Consider the following 20,776-nt stretch of genomic DNA (forward strand, 5'->3'; position numbering starts at 1 on the left):
ACCACGAAGACCTAAGCACCAGCGAGAAACGAATCTCCAACGTGACTGCTATGCATACCTTGTCATTTCCTCTGCACAGATGACCGATCTTCACTTCTTTCATCTTCTGACTTGGTTCCCCAGTAAGTCATTCTTTCTCTTTGAAAAAAAGGAAGAAGAAAAAATAATAAAATTAGTATGTTATCATTATGAGGGAAAAAAGTGAGAAACAGACATACAGCTATTAAATGCCGGCCTTCCAAAGTCTTTTCTGCAGTAAAGCACTGTGCTTGTGTCCCACTTCAAACTTCTTTTGCAAGCCTTAATCGAGGGTAAGTGAGGCATGAATGGCACTCTGTAGAGGGATGACTTTACCCTCAGGGAAGCACGATGACTTCAGATTTCTGAGACTACTCAAATTAGCTGCCAGAAACCTTGAAAGCTTCAAGTAAAAAAGTCTCCTCTACTTTCACAGCCAAGCAATTTTAAGAAGTTACCAGATAAAAACATTTCAACCTTTACTCCTGAACATCAGCGTTGTTTTCAGTCCTTTAAAATTGCTGTACTGACCGGCAGCAGAAAGATTAACTGTGCTCAGACTAATCAAACAAGCATGGGCATCAATACATCAGATATGAATTATTCCTAAAACGTAGCGTTCAGCAGTTTAGTCTCAGTAGCCGGTGATACTAACATTTTTTGATAATGCATTTGGGTCAGTAATACCTTTTCATGTGCTTTGTAATCACAGTCAAATGTAGAAACCACTTACTACATACAAACATATATACAGTATGGTGAAATAAGAATTTTTGTTTTCCTATATTGTGACAGTGATACAAATATGGAGAACATGAAACAACACCCTAGATAAATTATTCTGGGTCATCCCAAAGAAGTGATGCTACGACTGTTCTCTGCCTACCGATAAGACCGCACGCTAAATCTATTCACTTCTTATTGCTTCTAGCTTCCTTCAGCTAATTCTGCTGCTGTTTTTTGAAGAAAGGTTACTTTTCTCCACTAGGTCCTTAAAATGTGTGTATATGCAACAGCCCATCAAATCTCCTTGGAATACTGTCTTCCTCCAACAAAATACACCTCCCATTTTGGCATTTCTCAGTCTGTGACCACCATAACATGCAAGTGCTTCACAGCGCCTGTTGAATGCAACCCTCGCAACAGAGAAGTTCTTGCCTTCGTTTATAGAACAGGAAGATGAAGACACAGAGCGAGCACGCAGCTCACTCGAACTTTCTAAATTAAGATGACAGAACCACATGTAGTGTCAGTAGACACAGCGTCCTTCACAGAGAAATCTGCAGTACGTACCCAACACAGGTACCCTCCACCAACCCCTTAGGAGCCCCTCTCTTTTTCTCTCTCCGTAGCAGCAGCTTAGGAATAACAATTACCTATACACGCACCCAAATGATACCAAAGTGCAAGTGAATATTCTCTTCACTGCCAAGTCTAAGAGCAAAGTCCTGTAAAGACTTTAGCATCCTAAAAATCAGGTTTGGGTTACCCACTGTGAGATACCTGGCCTTGGAATGAAACACAGTACGGCATCAGAGTTCCCCACACAATCTATCAGGAGAGCTAAAGACCGCAGCTTGGTATTCCCACGCTTGGCTATCACACTGGTCTTCATACCAACGCCTGTTCATTTCTCATTCCAATCCTCTCACTCTGTGAAGGTACCAATCACGTTAATGCTATGGCTTTTATAAGCTCCCCCACCACCACCGCTTTTCTTTTTGCTTTATGTCCCGAACCGATTTTCCCACCTGTTTCGGTGCTGCTCTCTCTTTCACTCTACCGTATACCTTTATACTTTTCCCACATTTTTCCTTTGGAAAGATTTTTCTCTCTTTTGTTGCTGCTTCCACAGTCCACCTAAGTACTGGCATAGTCTGGCTTCTTTTTCTCAAAGCCACCACCTTAACACTGCTCTATTTTGCTTCAGTGGTCAGAGACCAGCTCCTCTTCTTCTGCTCCTCTGGTGACAGAATACTTCGCTCTTTATTTAACTTACTCTGAGATGTGCCAGTACATCTGCGTACCATTCCGAACAGCTGAAGGAATTTATTTTAAATTGTCACTCAGTTTATTAATAAAGAAGAAAAATGCATGTGTATATTTTTCCTTAAAACAGAATATAGGTACTGTACAAAAATGTACAGGCAAATATCTTCACCCTCAGTCAGACGTGTGGCCAATGGGAACACACAGGCAGAGAAAAGTCCAGACACAAGATGGGACAGAAATGCTACAGATAAAGAAACTCTTCAAACCTGACTGCCTTAAAGCTGGATAAAGAATATGTGTTGATACAGTGCCATATTGAGATTTTATAGACACGGCTTTCAGACTCTTCCATTATTACAGTAGGCTACAATCCTGCAGATGTTTAGACATGAAGAACTTCACGCAGTCATGCCAGTGTTTTCATGACTGGGTCTTAAATTCCTTCTCCAGAGAGTCAGTAAGAAAACCCTCACTCTCAGACTTATCATAGAAGAGCAGCAGTTGCCAGATGTATTTCTGTTGAAACACGAGAATGTACAACAAGAAACACTGTCCATTTTGTGAAAAGGGGTAATGGTTTTAAACGAAAAGAGGGTGGATTTAGACTGGATGTAAGGAAGAAATTTTTTACAGTGAGGGTGGTGAAACACTGGAACGGGTTGCCCATAGAGGTGGTAGATGCCCCATCGCTGGAAACGTTCAAGGTCAGGCTGGACGGGGCTTTGAGCAAGCTGGTCGAGTTGAAGATGTCCCTGTTCACTGCAGGGGGGGTGGACTAGATGACCTTTAAAGGTCCCTTCCAACCCAAATCATTCCATGCTTCAAGGGCTTACTTAAATTCAAATTAAAGATGTGTTGATGCATTGTTCTGAATTGGGACATTACTGAACATCCGATATATTGCTCCTCAAGCAACAAATACGACCTTCTTTAGCAATAACTGTGTTTTAGTATTATGAACAGAAGCAAACAGAGAAGGCCAAGAGCAGGAGTGTGTTAACTACAGTATTTGAGACAGCAAAATGGTACAGCCCGAGAGCCAGAGAACTAATGATAAAGCATCTCTAGAAGAGAGAGTAAAATCCTCCTTTGTACTCAATATCTACACTTTGAAATAGTTAAGCAAGTCTACACCTAGTTTTAGCCAAAGTCACGGAGCTGGTGGTTCCTCACTAACCCAACGCAGCAAAAAAGGGCGCTAAAGGTGACCTCACGGATTAACGGCTGACAGTGGAAATCAGTGCACCCGTTTTAACTTCACCTGAGTGTGTATCTTTGAAGGCCAGTGGGATAAACCACCCTCTTCCCATGGCAGGTGTCAATACAGCAGGATTGCTGCTTTAACTCCTGATTTTTCAAATGTAATTCTTACACACAGTAACAGCAGTGCAATGCAAAACACAAAACGTCGTATAACCGACACCGAATGTCCGCTAAAATGGAAAAGCCACAGTTCGCTGTATAGCAATGCAAGATGTTCACTTTCTGGAAAGAAAGGAGAAATTATCCTTCCAATTGATTAAACCCGCCCAAAACAACACGACTGACTGGAACCCCATTGCTGGGGTTTTTTTTGACCGCTTGAACAAGAGCATGCAAGTATTTTTTTGAGGACTTGCCACCAAGAGCAGGAGGTTTGAATCTGCATTACCTGTTCGCTGACTTCCAGAAAGCGGAACTCCATTGCCCCACTTCTACAGGAGTTCTTTCCTCCGTGCAGCAAAACATTAGTAAGCTGTAATTTACAGTCAGCCTTAGCTAGACTATTGTGTGTGTATTTTTCACAACTTTTATAGGTTCTCCTTCCCTTCTCCTCCTCCCCATAGTGGTCAGACTGCTGACTAATCTTCCTTGAGGAGTTTTCACATTTTTCCTTCTCGATATTCAAAGATCCCCGGGTATGGCTCCCGATTCATGGACTGAAAATACTTGCCTTTCTTAATTGGAATATCCAAGATCTGAAACTAGCAGCAAACTCCTACAAAGAATTAAAAGCACTTGCTCTGAGGGGTTCTCTTTAGGGAAACGTTTCCTTTCAGAAACATGTAACGCTCACATAGTTTATAGCAACCAGGTTTCAATAATCTAATACATCACACGAAACTTGCAGAGTCAATTCCTTGTTGTTGGACGACAGGTTAACCATGAGCCAGCAGCGTGCCCTGGGTGCCAAGAAAGCCAATGGGATCCTGGGGTGCATCAAGAAGAGTGTGGCCAGCAGGATGAGGGAGGTTCTCCTTCCCCTCTACACTGCCCTGGGGAGGCCTCATCTGGAGTACTGTGTCCAGTTCTGGGCTCCACAGTTCAAGAAAGATGAAGAGCTACTGGAGAGAGTCCAGCGCAGGGCTACGAGGATGATGAGGGGACTGGAGCATCTCCCCTACGAGGAGAGGTTGAGGGAACTGGGCTTGTTCAGCCTGGAGAAGAGAAGGCTGAGAGGGGACCTAATAAATGCCTACAAATATCTGAAGGGTGGGTATCAGGAGGATGGGGCCAAGCTCTTTTCAGTGGTGCCCAGCGACAGGACAAGGGACAATGGGCACAAACTGAGGCACAGGAAGTTCCGTCTGAACATGAGGAAGAACTTCTTCCCTCTGAGGGTGACAGAGCCCTGGCACAGGCTGCCCAGGGAGGTTGTGGAGTCTCCTTCTCTGGAGATATTCAAGACCCGCCTGGACAAGATCCTGTGCAGCCTGCTGTGGGTGACCCTGCTTCGGAAAGGGTTTGGACTAGATGACCCACAGAGGTCCCTTCCAACCCCTACTATTCTGTGATTCTGTGATTCTGTCTTCCTGTAGAAGAAGTCTTGCTCCAACTAGTTACTAAGACCGCTACAAAATAGTTCCTGAACTTACCCAACTAACAGCCCTCATATTAAAGAATCAAATATTAAAGAATCAAATGCTCATTTCTGTTTCACATGGACTAAAGCATTTGTTCACTGAGACACACGGTTAAAAAGCAACCTAACCACAAGTGGAAGTACAGCCTATGCTGCGCAGAATGGAGATATCAACTCTATCACCATGACCAGACTAGAGTTTTATTCCTTTAAAATGGTCAACTAACACTTGCTACCTTGGAATAGGAATCTGATTTAAAAAAACTGATTTGAGCTCTAAACGGTCCTTGAACAATCTAGTGTCCGCAGTGTTAGCTTGCTGGGTCTGATACTTTTATTTTTTAACTTTATGGAACTTTATCCAACTTTCAAGAAAAGAAGTGAGTATCTCCTAAATGCAGCCTGGAAAACTGTAGCTCGTTTCTGCTTTACCTGTTTGAGACAATCTTGGTGGAAGTAAGAGAACATATCAAAAGCATAAAATAGCACTTGCGGTCAAATGCGGTTACATGACCGCCACTTCAGAGGTGAACCCTACTGAAGCGCAATGGATAAGGCTGAAGTAGGATCTCCATGAAGTGGCACCACTAATCCCACTTTAAGGAAGGTTGGCTATGATTTTTTTTTGCCAAAAGACACCCTAGGTGTGGCAACCACAGCTATTTCCTATGCCCACAGGCCCCGCAGCCTGACTGTGCAACTTCACTAAACCCCTTCTGAGCAAAATGCTAATTTCTGTGACATGATGCCCCTTCAACCATCAATAGAACATTGCTTCTACAGCGGCAGTCCTCAAAACACCTGCAAAGACTAAAAAACCGGGCTTATCCTGAAGTAATATGGAAACAACCAAGGCAGATCAAAATCATTACGTATAGAAGCAGGTTCCTAAAAATGAGCTGTGTGCAGCTACGAGCGCCAGCGTCTCAGGACGTCACCACTTCGCAGCATCCTTGGACCTGCCCGGGGGGACAATATACCTTCCCCGAGAGCTGCGTGAAGCAAACTTCCCGCTTTTTTATGCAAAATATGGCAAGAAGCACTGACACACATGACTCCCAACGCATCGGTCGGGAAAACGAAGCTTGGTAGCCAGAAAGTACGCGGCCCCGTGGGTCCGCTAAGGTTTTGTTCCTGTGCCGAATCAGCAGTTGTATCCGAGACTGCTTTTGATCCTTTTTTTGTCTTTAACAAAGAAGATAGGTAACTTTTGAGGTAAACCCATATTCTGGAATGTGCTGAAAAAATATTTCGTACAAGGGGGAAAGTTTATCTTCGAGTCATTTCGCTGTCAAATGATTTATTAGAACGCAGAGCCAAACCAGGTAAAAGCTCTGAGGAAGTGCCGTATCTTTCAAATAATTCAGCTCTAAGAGGAGTTAAACTCTATATACAAACAGGACAGCTGGAATTTGGGAGGAAGGTGAGGAGCAGAGTACTGCCAATCAAATACAGATTTCTCGCACGTATGTCAACGCAAGTCTCTGCATCAATACCTTGAAAAAGAGCAGGCGTTAAAGAAACGCAAACTTCAGAGGCTACGAAGGAAGTTACTTCTGTATCTCCAAGTCTGGATTAGCCAATTAATCTTTCCAACCATCTAACTTGAAAAATAGCGTTTGGCGAAGTCCACCGACATCTGCCACAACTTTATTTAGCCTTCTGCATTCCCTGGAGGCACGGCATACGAGTTGCTCCGCAGTACCACGCCGGAGCAACTGCAGACGGGAGGGAATGTAGACAGACATGCAAAGTGTTTAAAATAGGAAACACAGGCTCTGTGCTGGGGGCTAGCACAACAGGTGTACAGATATTGGGAGCTTGTATTAATGAGGCTTCTGTTACACACGTACAAGGCTGCCGGCAGCCTTTTCAGCAGTAGATGGGTATTTTGGTTCAAGTCAGACAGAGTAACCTCGTAGTAACCTCTAGTCTGGCTCACAGCCACCAGGGAGGACTCTGCAGGACTGTCCCTTGGTGCTGCCTTGATTAGATTTCTTCCCATAATACATCCAGTGTCTTTGCTCACTAAACCTTACTAACAATTGAATCAAGAATAAAGAGTGAGAGGGGAAATAAAAGCTGATCTCCATGTGAAAATGGGCCACAAAATTAACAAGGTTCTCTGCATCAAGTAATTCTGTCTGCTCTATTGTGGCCAGAAAACCAGAGCCTGTAAAACACGTAAGCGAGCAAGGAGAAAAAGCGCAGAAAAAATTCAGAATTTATACAAACGTCAAAGTCAAATATCTAAACACACAACACCTAAGGAATCTGAAAGCTTAACTTTCCCTACTAACATTTAAATATTTCCTTGTCCATACATTGTGAGTGCATCATTTTTGGACACCAGTTTAGTTGGCAAATGCACGTTCTCCACAGTCTTCTATGGTGCTGTGGAAATGTTAATACACAGCTTTCCCAATTCCCACGTCTTGCAGCATCAACAGTGCATAGAAAGCATCTTTACAAAAAACCCCCGAAAGAGTCACAAGCTCTTAAATAAAAATGTAGATGATAAACTGGGACATAAAAAGTCTACAGTGGAGTAATTTCTCTTCTCAGAACACTGGCATCAGTGCATCAGGGTACCACAACCCCAGAAGACCCTCTAATCTAGTTGCTGGATACTGCAAGTGCCCCGTTGTCAGCTGCCCTGTGCAGCTGATTTATTTCAGTGAAGGCAGACTGAGCCTGTCCAGCAGGAGACATTTTGAAAGTACCATACTTTAGTTACAATCGTAAACAAACTTTCACAGGAAATTTTCATGTGGATGAGAATTTGCAAAACGCAAAGATTCAGCACAAAAGTCTCTCCGACTTGCTGAATTCTTTAATGACACTTCAGTCTTTTGCCTCCTGCAGCATGCTCATCTGCCTCCTCCGAAGATAGCCAATACTGCCTGTACAAAAGGTTGGTCTGGTAGAAAAACAGGAACCTGCAGATTTTGGTGGTGGATTACCAATATTTGTTGCTAGAATGATCCTTAGTTGCTAAAAAAGAAACCAAACCCCAAATCATCGTCATTAGAAAGACAACTGTAAGTTCCAAATAAACAGCCCATTCATTTAAGAAAGGAACACTGCTTTCTGTCAATAATGAATCATCTAAGCTCTGAATAATAATTATAACACTCACCTACTTGGTAATTCATGTAAGAAAAACTATGATCTTTCAAACATAAACATAACCTACTACCAAGTATTAAAGTAGAAAGGATGAATAGGATTGTCATGACTTCAACTATCCACATTGCATGATAAATGATAAAGTAACTAAACAAAGCATTTTGCAATATCTAGACTAAGATGGGAACACGATACATAGGACTGCTTTAATAAGGCATATGAGAATACACAAATAATTCATTTGTATCTTCTCTAATAACACAAGTGCTCTCAGAATGGTCTGCTATCCAAAAACGGTCAACATAGATAGGGAGACTGGTATAGCAGGCGCTGTAATTTTTAAAGGTTTATAGCTGAATCTGGATACCAGACTAGATCTTAAGTGTATCCACTCAAGCTACACATGTTGTCATAACTGGGACCTGATAAAGCAGAGCAAAAAAAGCTTATTGTTACATGAAAACAGGTGTCTAATATCAAAGGGAAACAATGGCAATGACCTTTAAATACTGGCATTTGTTTGAGGTCTGTACCCTGAGATCTTTTAAATGAGTGACTCTGGTAATGTCAGGAAGCAATACTCAGACAAAAAATACCCAAGTAAAAAGTTATCACAAGAAGCCTAACCAGCTGATGCTGTACTTTAGCAAGCCTTTTCACTTCTAGAAACATGGGCACTGCAATTTTTACGATATTGTTTAAAAAACTGATCTGGTAATTTCTGACCCTTTGACATTAACTCCGGGAAAGGAATGAAAGCTGCCCACTCACCTGGCACGTGCTCACATTCCCGGCCACTGCTGCTCTGTGAAGTTCTTCTGAGTGTCCACACACTGTGCAAACTAACGGCTTGCAAACTACTTGCAAAAACCCACCATCTACATTCAGAGCAGAAAGGTCTTACTTAAAAACAAAAATCAATTACAAAATAAGCCCAAGCATCTTCATGAAAGAAAATGAGATTTTTCATGGAGGTTCTTTATGTGTTTTGGAGCTTAAAACAACTGCGTGTTAAATACGATACATTTTACACAAATGGCACCTCAAACATTCAAATACAACTTAAGTTTTTGAGTGCCATGCCTTTCCTATACCTAACATCTCCTTTTCAGAACAGAATCAGACGCTTGACATACTCCACTGTCATAGTTTGTCCTCTACCATACAAACAAGCAACTCATGGAATTGTAGGATGAATTCCAAAACATACACTAACAACATATCCTACTAAGAGGCCTATGAAGTCTTTCATTTATGCCATAAGTATTGAAGTATGATGAACTAAAAACATACATACTTATAAATTTATCTGGCGTATAAATGTGCAGTAAGTACAAAAGCATGAGTATCAACATCACTAAAACCAAGCGGCTTCCACAAACCTCCGAGAAAGGCAGTTTTGTACAGAAACAGAGACTGCAACATCTTGCAGGGAGCCTACACGGTTTTTCATCCTCCCCGCTGCCCTGGCATTTAAGGAAACTCGAGGCCTTTCCCTGGCTTTGGGCAGAACAACAGTCAACAGCCCTTCTTAGAATTACTGGAAAGCTGCAGACCTCAGCTGAGAGATCTCAAAAGAGAGTTATGAATCTATTCTACTGTGGGATGCATTGTTCGTATGTGTGCTCTGCTGGTGGGGTACATCATGTCTGCTACTTTAGAACTGGAGTATTCTGGCCAGCATTGTCCTCTGAAGTTCATTATATGCTCCCATATGGCACGAGGATAGCAGAAAGGACAACAGTGCAAGTCCCACTCTCCTTTTGGTTTCTTTGTCCATTCTGAACACAGTTTGTGACACTATCCTGACGAGCTGAAGGCAGGTCACAGAAGGTACGTGCAGATAACTCTCCCCCAAGCACTTCAACCACCACACAGAGAAGTCTTCCTTTCTTCTTGGAGCGTCTGTCTACAAGCCACACTCTCGTGGCTCACACACGCAGTAATCCGATGTACAAGAGTTCAACTAAAAATAGACAGCAGTAACGTTCTGCCAGCAGAGGTGTCTGCTCTGGATCCTTCCACCAGCAAAAGGGGTTTCCACAGACTACGTGTGGAACCCCACACGGCTGCTCTCCAGACGTCAGCAATGCAGACGCATCTCGAGGAAGCAGAGGAACACGCTTGCTGCCTGTTAACGTGAAACAGGGAGCGGGAAGGGACCTAGCGGACCAGACAAACACAAAATACATGCCCTCGTTACTGCTACTTTCAAAAAATCATTTGAGATATTGCCTAAGATACGGCTTATCAAAGCAGTAAACATTTTAAAGCAGCCTTGGCATGGATGTTTGTATTCTGCTTGCTGAGGCAGCTGTCCCTAGGAAGGATGTATTCATACATAAAAACCACAAAACTACACTATTACAGTTATGAATGCATAAAGCTAGGAAGTACTATCGTAAGCTGCCTTGCAGTTCCAAGGTGGTTATTTTGAATTAATGGAAAAACACTTCTTAATCCCCCAAGGAACCCAGATTTCAGACACCAAGAAGCTCTTCTGTAAAAGGAAAGCAAACCTTATTAACTCCTAGTTACACCTTCAGAAAACTGAATGGAAATCCAGATGTCTTATCTCTGTAACCTATGATCTGAGTCCAGATCACTTGCATCTTTGTCTCCAAAATTAAACCTCAACTAAACTCGCTTTGCATTGAGTTGTCTTCTGTTTCATAAATACCTATTTGTGGAGGCTACTGTTCAACTGAATCCGACAATCTCCTTCAGAACCTCCCCCTTTATTGCTGGGGCAACAAGAATGTTTGAAATGAGTTCCTAACAAGAATGTTTGAAATGAGTTTGTAACTCACTTAAGACAATTTGGGGCATTTTTGGTCCAGTGAAACGGTCCTACCAGTTTGATGAGTGAAAACATCACTGTTTCTTGCTGATCCTCTACAAAAAGCAAAGCCTTTGATCAATACCACGGGTGAGGGTCAGTCTCAGAATATGAGTGACCCAAGAAAAAGCTCACTCATGAGAAAACCCACGTGGAAGTGGAAATACAGGTACTATACTTCTAGAGGTATGCTCTCTTTGTAGCTAGCTACTTGCTGGAATATGGTGCTGATACTTTTATATTCAAGTTGTGTTAAAAATCCTCCCAGTTAATACACTGTTAACATAGGACTGAGTCATGCAGCTCATATTTTTATCACTAGCAACAGCCACAGGTATACTTGCAGCATACTGGAGGAACTTCAAAGTAATTTATAAGCATTAACGATAAGGAAGCATTCATCCTTATTTTGCAGGTGAAGAGCACAGGTACAAGACACTTCTGTGCTTTTGTGTGAATCACTGTGGCAGAGGCAGAAACTGAACTCGAATGACCTACAACACCCATCACATCTACATGAACAGCTTTCTGAAAGAGCGTGGCAGACATAGGAAGCTGTCCTGAGAAGAAAGCAGAGAAAAACAATTTTCAGCGTAATCCTCTTCGAAGAAAGTCTAGCGTCTGTGTACAACTCCTACCCCAACAGCCACAGCCAAAACCCAAGAAAACCCAAGAACCAAACAGCACATGCTGTATTCCTAGAGAGAACTTCAGTTAGGTGTGGCAATTTCTCTCTCTTCTTGCCCAGTCCCTAACAGCAATCCCCACCTGGCCATCGGTCTGGTTTGGAGGGCCTGCTCCCTGCTCTGTGATTCCAGATTTTTCTTGCAGCTTTGAGACTTTGCTGTACGTGTATGGGTGAGAAAGAAAGGAAGAATGACTCCACAGAAGGAGTTTCAGATGTTTTATTTTTACTGCTGTACACACCATTTTCTGAGGTGTTTGGCACTAAGGGCGCAATGTATTAAAATGATTGATTGATTGCATTTTAAAAATAGAAGTACTGTTCTGATACCGGGATTAACTATTATCATTAAGATATGGCAGAATTTTAAACAGCTTTGAAGCTGCACCCTACTGTGAATGTAAAGCGCCCTTCCCCATCCCCCCTTGCCCACGTTATACACATAAAACGGGGTTTTTCATAAAGGAAGCAAGGAAATGCCACTAACTTGACTCCTCACGCCGTGAGTACTGTACCCGCAGGACCACAGTAACAACTCCACAGTGTCCTTTCAGTTCCCGTCGGGCATTCTTAGTTTGCTTTCAGCAAACTTGCAGCCTCCCCTCTGTTTTTTTCTGAACGACATTATGTGTTGCTCTATGGGAGAAGCTTAATCATAGCTATTCTGAAGGTTCTGATTTTTAAGTATCCTATGTATTCTAGATCAAATCTCGGTTATCGAAGGGGCTGCAAATAATATTCGGAATAAACGGTGTAAATTGGTGGCCCAGCACAGCGTAAGCAGGTTCTGCTCCAGAGCCGGGTGAGCGGCTACAGCTACAGGGAGACCCTGCCAGCAGCACGTTCGTGCCAACAGAAAAGAACAGTTGATGGCATCTACCCAAGGTCAGCTCCTCAAATTCGGGAGCTGGTTTTCTTCCAGACACTGTAAAGTCGCTTGTTTAAATGCAGCCAGTCGGCAACAATTAAGCGTCTAAATAAAACATGCAGATTTGGTACTCCTTTTGAAATCTCCTCCATGCCACGCTGTTTATTTTCTATTTCTCACAGTCTTCATTATCCAACAATCAGGCTACAAAATGGCGGGCAGGGTGAGGCAGACATTTTGTAACTGTCTCATTAAAAGCCTAACAGAACAATGAGGACGCGCGGAATGAAAAGCAGCGATCCGGGGAGCCGAAAGGAGCACGGCGACGACTGAGCTTTAAGCAAATCCTTTATCTCCTTTCGTGGCAAAGTTAAAACAGAGCCGCACCGAGAAGCAACCTGACCGTATTTTACCCCCGTGCAGGCAAAATATGGTCCAGCACGGCCCTTTTTAAGCACTTTCACTTCGGCGAGCGCAGCTCGTCACCCACCCCAGCCCCTGTCTACTGTGTGCCATATGGGCTCAAGACCACCCATTGACAGTGACTCAGTCGCTATAATCTCAACCACATTCTTCCCTTGAAAGTCCAGACGCCAATGTTTTCTATTACGGCTCCAGGAACTTTACAGTCTTCGGCACAGCTTTTAAAGCACTTGCAACAAAAAAATCAGCAAACGGACGTTTAAAGAACGGAGCCTACCTCCATCTCTGCAGATAACTTCTCATTCCGATTTAACTAGCGAACGGGAAATAAGCTAGGGACCACAAAAGCAGAACAAAGTCACACCGTAGCTGATAAAAGCAAGAAACTCCAAGAACTGATAAGCATGTTCCTTTTTTTTGAATTGTGTGCCCACCAGACTGCTCCTAGATGCATTAGCAACTGATGTGTCCTAAACAGCAAATATGCAAATCTTTAGAAAAAACTGCAAAGCACACACTAACCATAAAAGATTAAGTTATCTGCCAAATTTCAGGTTTAAAGACTCAGGCGTTTTTACACTGCTCCCTCAAGAAAACAAAAACCAAACCTACAACAACTTGTAACACTGAAAAACTATGTTTTAGTTACCGTCTAATAATAATAAAAAATGGCTGAGGGAACGTTGCTTACATTTTTTTAATGATATAGAATGACCAAAGAGGCTAGGCTAATGTGTCCTTTGAAAAGGGGGATACAGGTTTATAAAAATTACCCTGGAATTATATAGGGAAAAAAATCATCATTATTCATTCTAGCGCATCTCTGATTCTGAGGCACTTATAGAACTGAAACGAACAAAACAGGTAAGGGATAATTACAGAGGCACGCTGAAAACGCAGGCATTCCACGGATCCATCGACGTCAGAAGAGATCGGGTTAAAGCAGCGCATCTCTGTCCCCGCTTCTCTTTTCTGAGGAAGACTCGGGCACCAGTGCGATGCCGCTACCTGATGGTCAACGAACCGGGCCACGAAACCGGCAGCTGCACGGGGAGGAACGGCTGCCCACAGTCAGGCAACCCTTCCCCGGGTGCGGGCGGCAGGCTGAACCCGCTACCTGGAAAAACAGCCTGGAGAAGCTGATGTTGAAACTTTATCTCTTGGTGGTAAATGGAAGCAAGCTGGTGTGCCTGTCTGCGCTGGAAGAAAACTGCTCCGAGCCCCCGGAGAGAGCAGGGTAAAACGCTGTCAGGAAAGGGAAGAATTTAGCCTGCAGTTTACATACGACTGCAACAGCTTTGCCAGTACCACGGTATCTCTCTGTGCTTTTCCACATCAGAAATCTCCAAGCTACGCGCCGCCCCTTCCCTTCCACGCAAGCAAGAGACACAGCGAGCGGAAGGTGGTTTGTTCACCCCATGCATCCAGGCTTGGGGTGGACCTGCTGGAGAGCAGCTCTGCGGAGAGGGACCTGGGTGTCCTAGTGGATGACAGGGTGACCATGAGCCAGCAGTGTGCCCTGGCTGCCAAGAAGGCCAATGGGATCCTGGGGTGCATCAAGAGGAGTGTGGCCAGCAGGACGAGGGAGGTTCTCCTTCCCCTCTACACTGCCCTGGTGAGGCCTGATCTGGAGCACTGTGTCCAGTGCTGGGCTCCCCAGTTCAAGAGAGATGAGGAGCTACTGGAGAGAGTCCAGCGGAGGGCTACGAGGATGAGGAGGGGACTGGAGCATCTCTCCTGTGAGGAGAGGCTGAGGGAGCTGGGCTTGTTCAGCCTGGAGAAGAGAAGGCTGAGAGGGGACCTAATAAATGCTTATGAATATCTCAAGGGTGGGTGTCAGGAGGATGGGGCCAAGCTCTTTTCAGTGGTGCCCAGCGACAGGACAAGGGGCAACGGGAACAAACTGAAGCAGAGGAAGCTCCAGCTGAACATGAGGAAGAACTTCTTCTGTCTGAGGGTGATGGAGCCCTGGCCCAGGCTGCCCAGGGAGGCTGTGGAGTCTCCTTCTCTGGAGATATTCCAGCCCCGCCTGGACGCGGTGCTGTGCAGCCTGCTCTGGGTGACCCTGCTTGGGCAGGGGGTTGGGCTGGGTGACCCCCAGAGGTCCCTTCCAACCCCTACTATTCTGTGATTCTGTTTGGGTCACCCAGACCTACAGCGTATACACAAGAGGACTGGAGGAGAATTCTGACCACAGCTTCCCAAACTGGAACAAACCTGCCCAAATCCAGATGCCTGCAAGCTTGCTACACAGACGTGACGCTCGGAGGTTACGACCCACCTCTGAAAACGCCAAATTAAAAGCAACATTCATTACAGCCGCCCTCTGCTTTTGTTACAAAACCCCAAAATGGTGGAAAGGATTCTGAGTTTTGTTACAAGCTTGAAAACAGGCCGAAGCTCACGAAGAAGTTCTCTCAGGGTCGTGATCCTTCAGAGTTAAGCTAACGCCAACCCGAGCCGCGAGAAAAAAGATCTGACTTGACACAAGGCTTCACACTGGAAGTGTGGGAAACTCGTGGTTTGACGAGATCTCCTTGCAAAGCCAGGTGAAGCTCCGTGGTTTCTGCGATGTTTCACAAAGAGTGCCTGCGTGCCTCTGAACTTGAGACTCAGAGCAGAACCCAGCAGCTGCGAACTTCAACGCAGCAAGACGCAGATGACGAAAAAAACGTTTGCATGAGCTCCTGGGAAGAATCTACCGAGTTCCACCTGCCGACATTTGGAAAAGCAAAAGCCTGCACATCCTACTGCTCAACTTCGACTTAACTAAAAGGATTAGGGAGGTATGGCAGAGGCACAACTTCAATTTAACTAAAAACCCCAGGGAGGTGCGGCAGAGGCACAGCTGCATCTCACTTTTGACTTCCTGAAGCGAGGCACCCGTGGGCGGTCGGCGGAGCCCCTGCTAACGCTGCTGCCCACCGCTGTCCCTGCAACGACTGACGCTGATTTCTAGAAGTCACCCAGTGCCATCCCCGCAGGCGGTATCACAGCCCCTTCTCTAGAACCATTGAAGCTGCCAAGGCTTACTCTGAACAATTAGGAGAGAATAAAAGAGCAGTTGGTTCTAGCCCTTAAATTTGGAGAACTGGAATTAAAAAGACAAAACAATCACGCAGGTTTAAGGCGTGAAGCAGTGTTTTTCTTCAGACAGCACCTATCAGTCATCTCTGCAACTGCAGGCTGTCGAGGCTCACGAAGCGAATGGCTCGGAGTCACTTCCATGAAGCGTTATTAATATGAGCTCATGACTGTCAATCTCCGTGCTGCTTGGTGCCTGTTAGCTACCTGATGCAGAATATTTTGAGCAGCCCCAGTCCTCTGGTCACAGGACAGAGCAGTTTGTGAGCAAGAGAGGGAAACCAGTGCGGAAAAATACCATTTACACAGGCACCGGTGGTCTACAGTCCTGTAACATCAGCTTTGGTTTGCTGTATGTTAGAATAGCAATAATCACATCTTGTAGAGGATTTAAAGTATTTTATATTTCGAAAGGGCTTTTCCTGATAGCACTGAAAACGGGAGAATCTACACGCAGCACATACAGTTGTACGGGGAAAAGTGAAAATTAATTTAGACATGGAGGAAAACTAAAGAAGATTAAAGGACTGTAAGCAGAAAAAAAGAGAAAGGTAAAGCAGGAAAGGAAAAGCGAGGTGATTACAGGCAGATTACAAAGATTAAAAAACAAGTGGCAAAAACTGGGAGAAAGGTTTAGAAATTATACTGAAAATTAAAGACTAAGCATGGTAATTATGGCACGTTTCTTTAACACATTTTTTTCTGAAGCGTTGTAAACTTTTTGAGTGGTAGAGAAATACTAGTATTATTTCATTTTCCTTCTACTGTTAAATCACTACAAAAAGAGATGAAGTCCTGATTTTTTTCAGCACAGTTTTGGTCTTTGGGGTTCCACTTCTTTGGTGAACTATTCCTTAGCCACAATGCTGGAAATTGTATGTGCTGATCCTAGAATAACACCCCCTGCACCCCGAGTCTCCAGTTATCCTTCAACACAGCAAAGCTGCAAGAAACCCTTTGCATGAAGTGGTTAATCAGATCACCTCCGGGGCACCGCAGCATGCTCCCTTCTGTTGCACTTTCTGCCTGTCTGACTGAGTGAAGTTTTGGAAAAGAAGGGTAGAAAAATACTTTGCAGAGAATCACAAAGTATCACATCTCGCTTTTTATGATAGAGTTCCGTGTCTATTTTTGACAAATCTATGTCCTAATGGAGGAGCTTAATAGTTATAGAGACAAGAGAGTGTCAAATTGATACAGCTGTGAGCATGCAAGTGCTGGGGGTTTTGACTGTGAACCTGGATAATACTAAAGTTGTGAAAATCATCTGGAATAAAATGTACTGCAGCAACAACAAACCCCACAGTGCTTTCCTGTTAGTTTTAAAAGTACTGGATTTACCATTACGACCTAATGTATCTTTTTATATACATTCCTCTGCTCTTCATCATTTATGTAAGACCAGTTGCCGTGACAACTAAAAGAATTGTTTTCATAAAGCGATGTCCTCCTATATTTTAAATACTGCAGGTTCCTGAGACAAAGAAATCCACCCCACAACTCCAAAACCACAAAATAATACACCACGAAAAGAAGCTGAGGAAAAAACAGGAGAACCCTGCACGCCGAATTGATTTTGCACGGAAATGGTTCTTTCTGGTCCACAACTTCCAGTGCAAGCTTACGGCTTACTACAAGCTTTACTACCGATACCTCCTATGTCCATAACTTCCTTCTGTGTCCCCATGGCAAACCGATGAAAACCAGTGTCTCTTCACTGGACTCCAATAAAATCAGCAGAACACAGCGCAAGTATTGTGAGGACACAGTCTTCCATGGCAAAAGCTCTGTACCTACTGACCCCAAGGCACCAGCTAAAATCTGATGTCAGGTAGTGACGAAAGGCTCATGAAGTGCCAAGGGAGAGCAGATCCTGTACATCTGAGCAAACGGTCTTCAAACCAGAGTACGCAGGTGGCCCAAAGGAGTTCTGTCTTTGCAGGATCAGGCCCTTGCAGTGTAAGAGGCAATCCTAAAGTTTACTCTTAATTACAGAGCTGTGGAAGTGTATCGGTCAGTACAAATAACCAGAGACTGGTAGGAAAAAACAGGAAGGAAAACCGGACCATCTCCACTCACTGGAGTGAAACGCTAACTCTCTAAATTCCCCCTGCTCAATGGGATTCTTCAGATAGGGACTTCTGTGTGCTTCGTGCTGGCTTGGAGTGACTTCCACCTATTCTACAAAGCTGCCCAGACCACTAATAGTTAACAGAAAATGTACAAAAGAGAACAATCACACATCGTCAAGGGAGATGAAATTAAATATCCCAACAGACATTCCCGTTCATATGACATTCTGGGCAACAGGCTTCCTCAGATACTGCAGTGATAACTGTACAATTAGTTTCATTATTAATGTTAATTCAACGGGAATTTAATGGAATAGATAGTTCATATTAGAAATTTCTTTTAGGAATTCCGGGCTGGTAACAGCAACATCTGCCTCTCTGTAAAGCGACAACAGCCAGCCTGAACTTCAGGCTTGCCTCCTCTGCAACACTGGGCGTCACATCACTAACCTGGAGCTAGGTAACCATTCTCCTGCCAACCTTCAGGAGTTTTCAGCCACCTAAGCGGGCTTCAAACCAACAGGCACGGGTAGCGTCAGCAACAGCGCAGCTCCCGCAGAACGGTGTTTGCAAGGGAGCGGTTTACCTGCCTTAGAAGCTGATCTCTCCTACCGTCACACCCAGACAGCGCCTGCGACCCCGACGCCAGCCAGAAGCTGGTTTGGGTACGTTCTGCTACGACGCAGCTCTGGCACAGGCTTCAACCCAGCTCTTACGTGCGTGACGGTGACTACGCCGAGTAACAGCGCCCGGACGAGCAGAAGGACTCGATTAGCGGCGCAGCAGGACCGGATTAGCAGCTGATGCGCTGCGGTAACTCACGTCTGAAGTCTCTCGCCACTTCTCTATTGCATCACCGATTTAAACGTCGGCAGCACTTCGTCAAAGCAGGCTCCTGCAGCGCTAGCCGACCCGAGTGAAACGCACCGCTCCGCAGAAGTCGAGGTTTTTGTGGCTGAATGAGGTTAAGGACCCAGTAACACGAGCTGGGTCCGTAGTTAACGCTTCCGTGAAGACAGATCCTTATTTTACACATGCACGCTCACAGTTTACAAGATTTTTATGCTCTTTTTTTTCCCTGCGAAGTATTTGGGTTTTGAAATATTTTTAGAACTGTGTAATTAACACCATGTTTCTGATTTTACACGGGAGGCTGCTTTCTAAAAATATTTTGAGGCATACATTCTGCACAAACTATTCCATATACTTTTGTTACCTTTAAAAGCTTCCCTCTGTCGCTTCACGTATCTCTGAGCGGGAACCACATACAGATCACCTAGTTTAGAACAGCTGTTTACAGGAGTTTTACGTCCAAAGCTTCCACCTTTTACTCCTTCGCAACTGTGAAAGAGTTAATCTCACATCTTAATAGGAGTCTGCCCCTAATAAGAAAGCATTAAAGCAAGCCAACAATAATAAGCTAAATGAAGGCCATTCTTCTGCCTTTTGTCAATATTTTCATAGCAACAAATAGATCAAACACGAGATATTTTTTAAGGCTTTTGTTTTTTCCCTCTTTGTAAATCATAAATGCTTTGGTATATTTAATTTCAAAATGACTTCCCTGTGGATTAGACTAACACGATGGATTAAAAAAACCTTCCCAAACCCTGCTGTATCTTAGATGGAAAAGCACACAAAATATTCTTTTTGCTCTTCCCCCCTGCTTATTTTCTAGCTCTTCCTCTTTTCCCTACACCTAAACACCAAACCGTCTGCGTTAATCAAAAAAGTTCCATAGTCCTATTCTGACACTTCGAAACACTCTAACGCGTATTTTTCTGAATAAATGAAGGATTTCAGACTACATTCACAGGAAAATACTCCAGTGCCTATACATTTGCTATGCCACACAGACACAGCTGGCATATACTCAGGAAGAGGTAGGAAATTCCCCCCTGCAGCACGAACTCAGCCGTTGAAAAGCAGAGGGAATACCCGCGTTCCGCGACAGCCTGCGCAGGCTCTGCGTGGTGTCTGTTTGTGGGAGAAGGGTCTGAAACGTGTCTGAAGACCCAACAGACTCTTAACTCTTGAATCTGTACCAGTTTTAAACCTTCCTAAGCAAGGTTGGAAGACACTTCTGCCTAGTGAGAGGTATTTGTAAGACCTTGCTAACTTCTCCATGCAAGGACGTTGGCCAGACTCTGAAGATATTCCTCTGCAATACCTGTTTGTCAGAGGGGATTTCATCTGTGGACTTGAATGTCTTTTCTCCTGTCCTTCTGCCCTTACTGGTTATAGATGGCCAAGGGCTCCTCGATGCAACGCAGAGAGCAGCTGTTCACAACTGCTTTAGCACATGGACACAAGCCTTCCGTTAACGTAACAGGCTGGGGCTTGGTTCACAGAATCACAGAATAGTAGGGGTTGGAAGGGACCTCTGTGGGTCACCCAGTCCAACCCTCCTGCTGAAGCAGGGTCACCTACAGCAGGCTGCACAGGACCTTTTCCAGGCGGGTCTTGAATATCTCCAGAGAAGGTTCCCCGCCTCCACAAAATCTGTATGAGGGTAAGTCCTTTTGCTGGAAAAAGCTTCTGTAGAAACTGCCAGCTCTGGTCCGGCTGCGGAGAGACGTGGAGGCAGCGGCGACAACGAGACAGCCCACGGATGGGGTTCCACCAGGGCCTCAACGCGGAGGGGAGGTCCAGGCTGGACCACCTCCTTCTTCATGCAGCTGAATCAGAGAATGGAGTCTTAAAGCTCGAAGCAGAAGTGACAGAACAAGCTTTCTGACTGATAAAACATCAACTCTTTGGCTGGCCCCAGGCAGCTGTGATGTCCACCAGCACAGAAGAGCCCATCGGGAGAACGCCACGAAAA

General features: G+C 44.4%; 1 long non-coding RNA gene across 1 annotated transcript in view; it reads right to left on the minus strand.

The window, feature by feature from the left end:
• Positions 1-20,776, minus strand: part of LOC142364086 (uncharacterized) — a 103,784-nt gene that overhangs the window by 18,837 nt on the left and 64,171 nt on the right. The window contains exon 5 of the long non-coding RNA XR_012766139.1: positions 59-138. This is a non-coding gene — a long non-coding RNA (uncharacterized LOC142364086). The remainder of the gene's footprint in view (positions 1-58; positions 139-20,776) is intronic.

Source organism: Opisthocomus hoazin, chromosome 1 (assembly GCF_030867145.1).
Source record: "Opisthocomus hoazin isolate bOpiHoa1 chromosome 1, bOpiHoa1.hap1, whole genome shotgun sequence".
In the NCBI taxonomy this organism is placed as follows: domain Eukaryota; kingdom Metazoa; phylum Chordata; class Aves; order Opisthocomiformes; family Opisthocomidae; genus Opisthocomus; species Opisthocomus hoazin.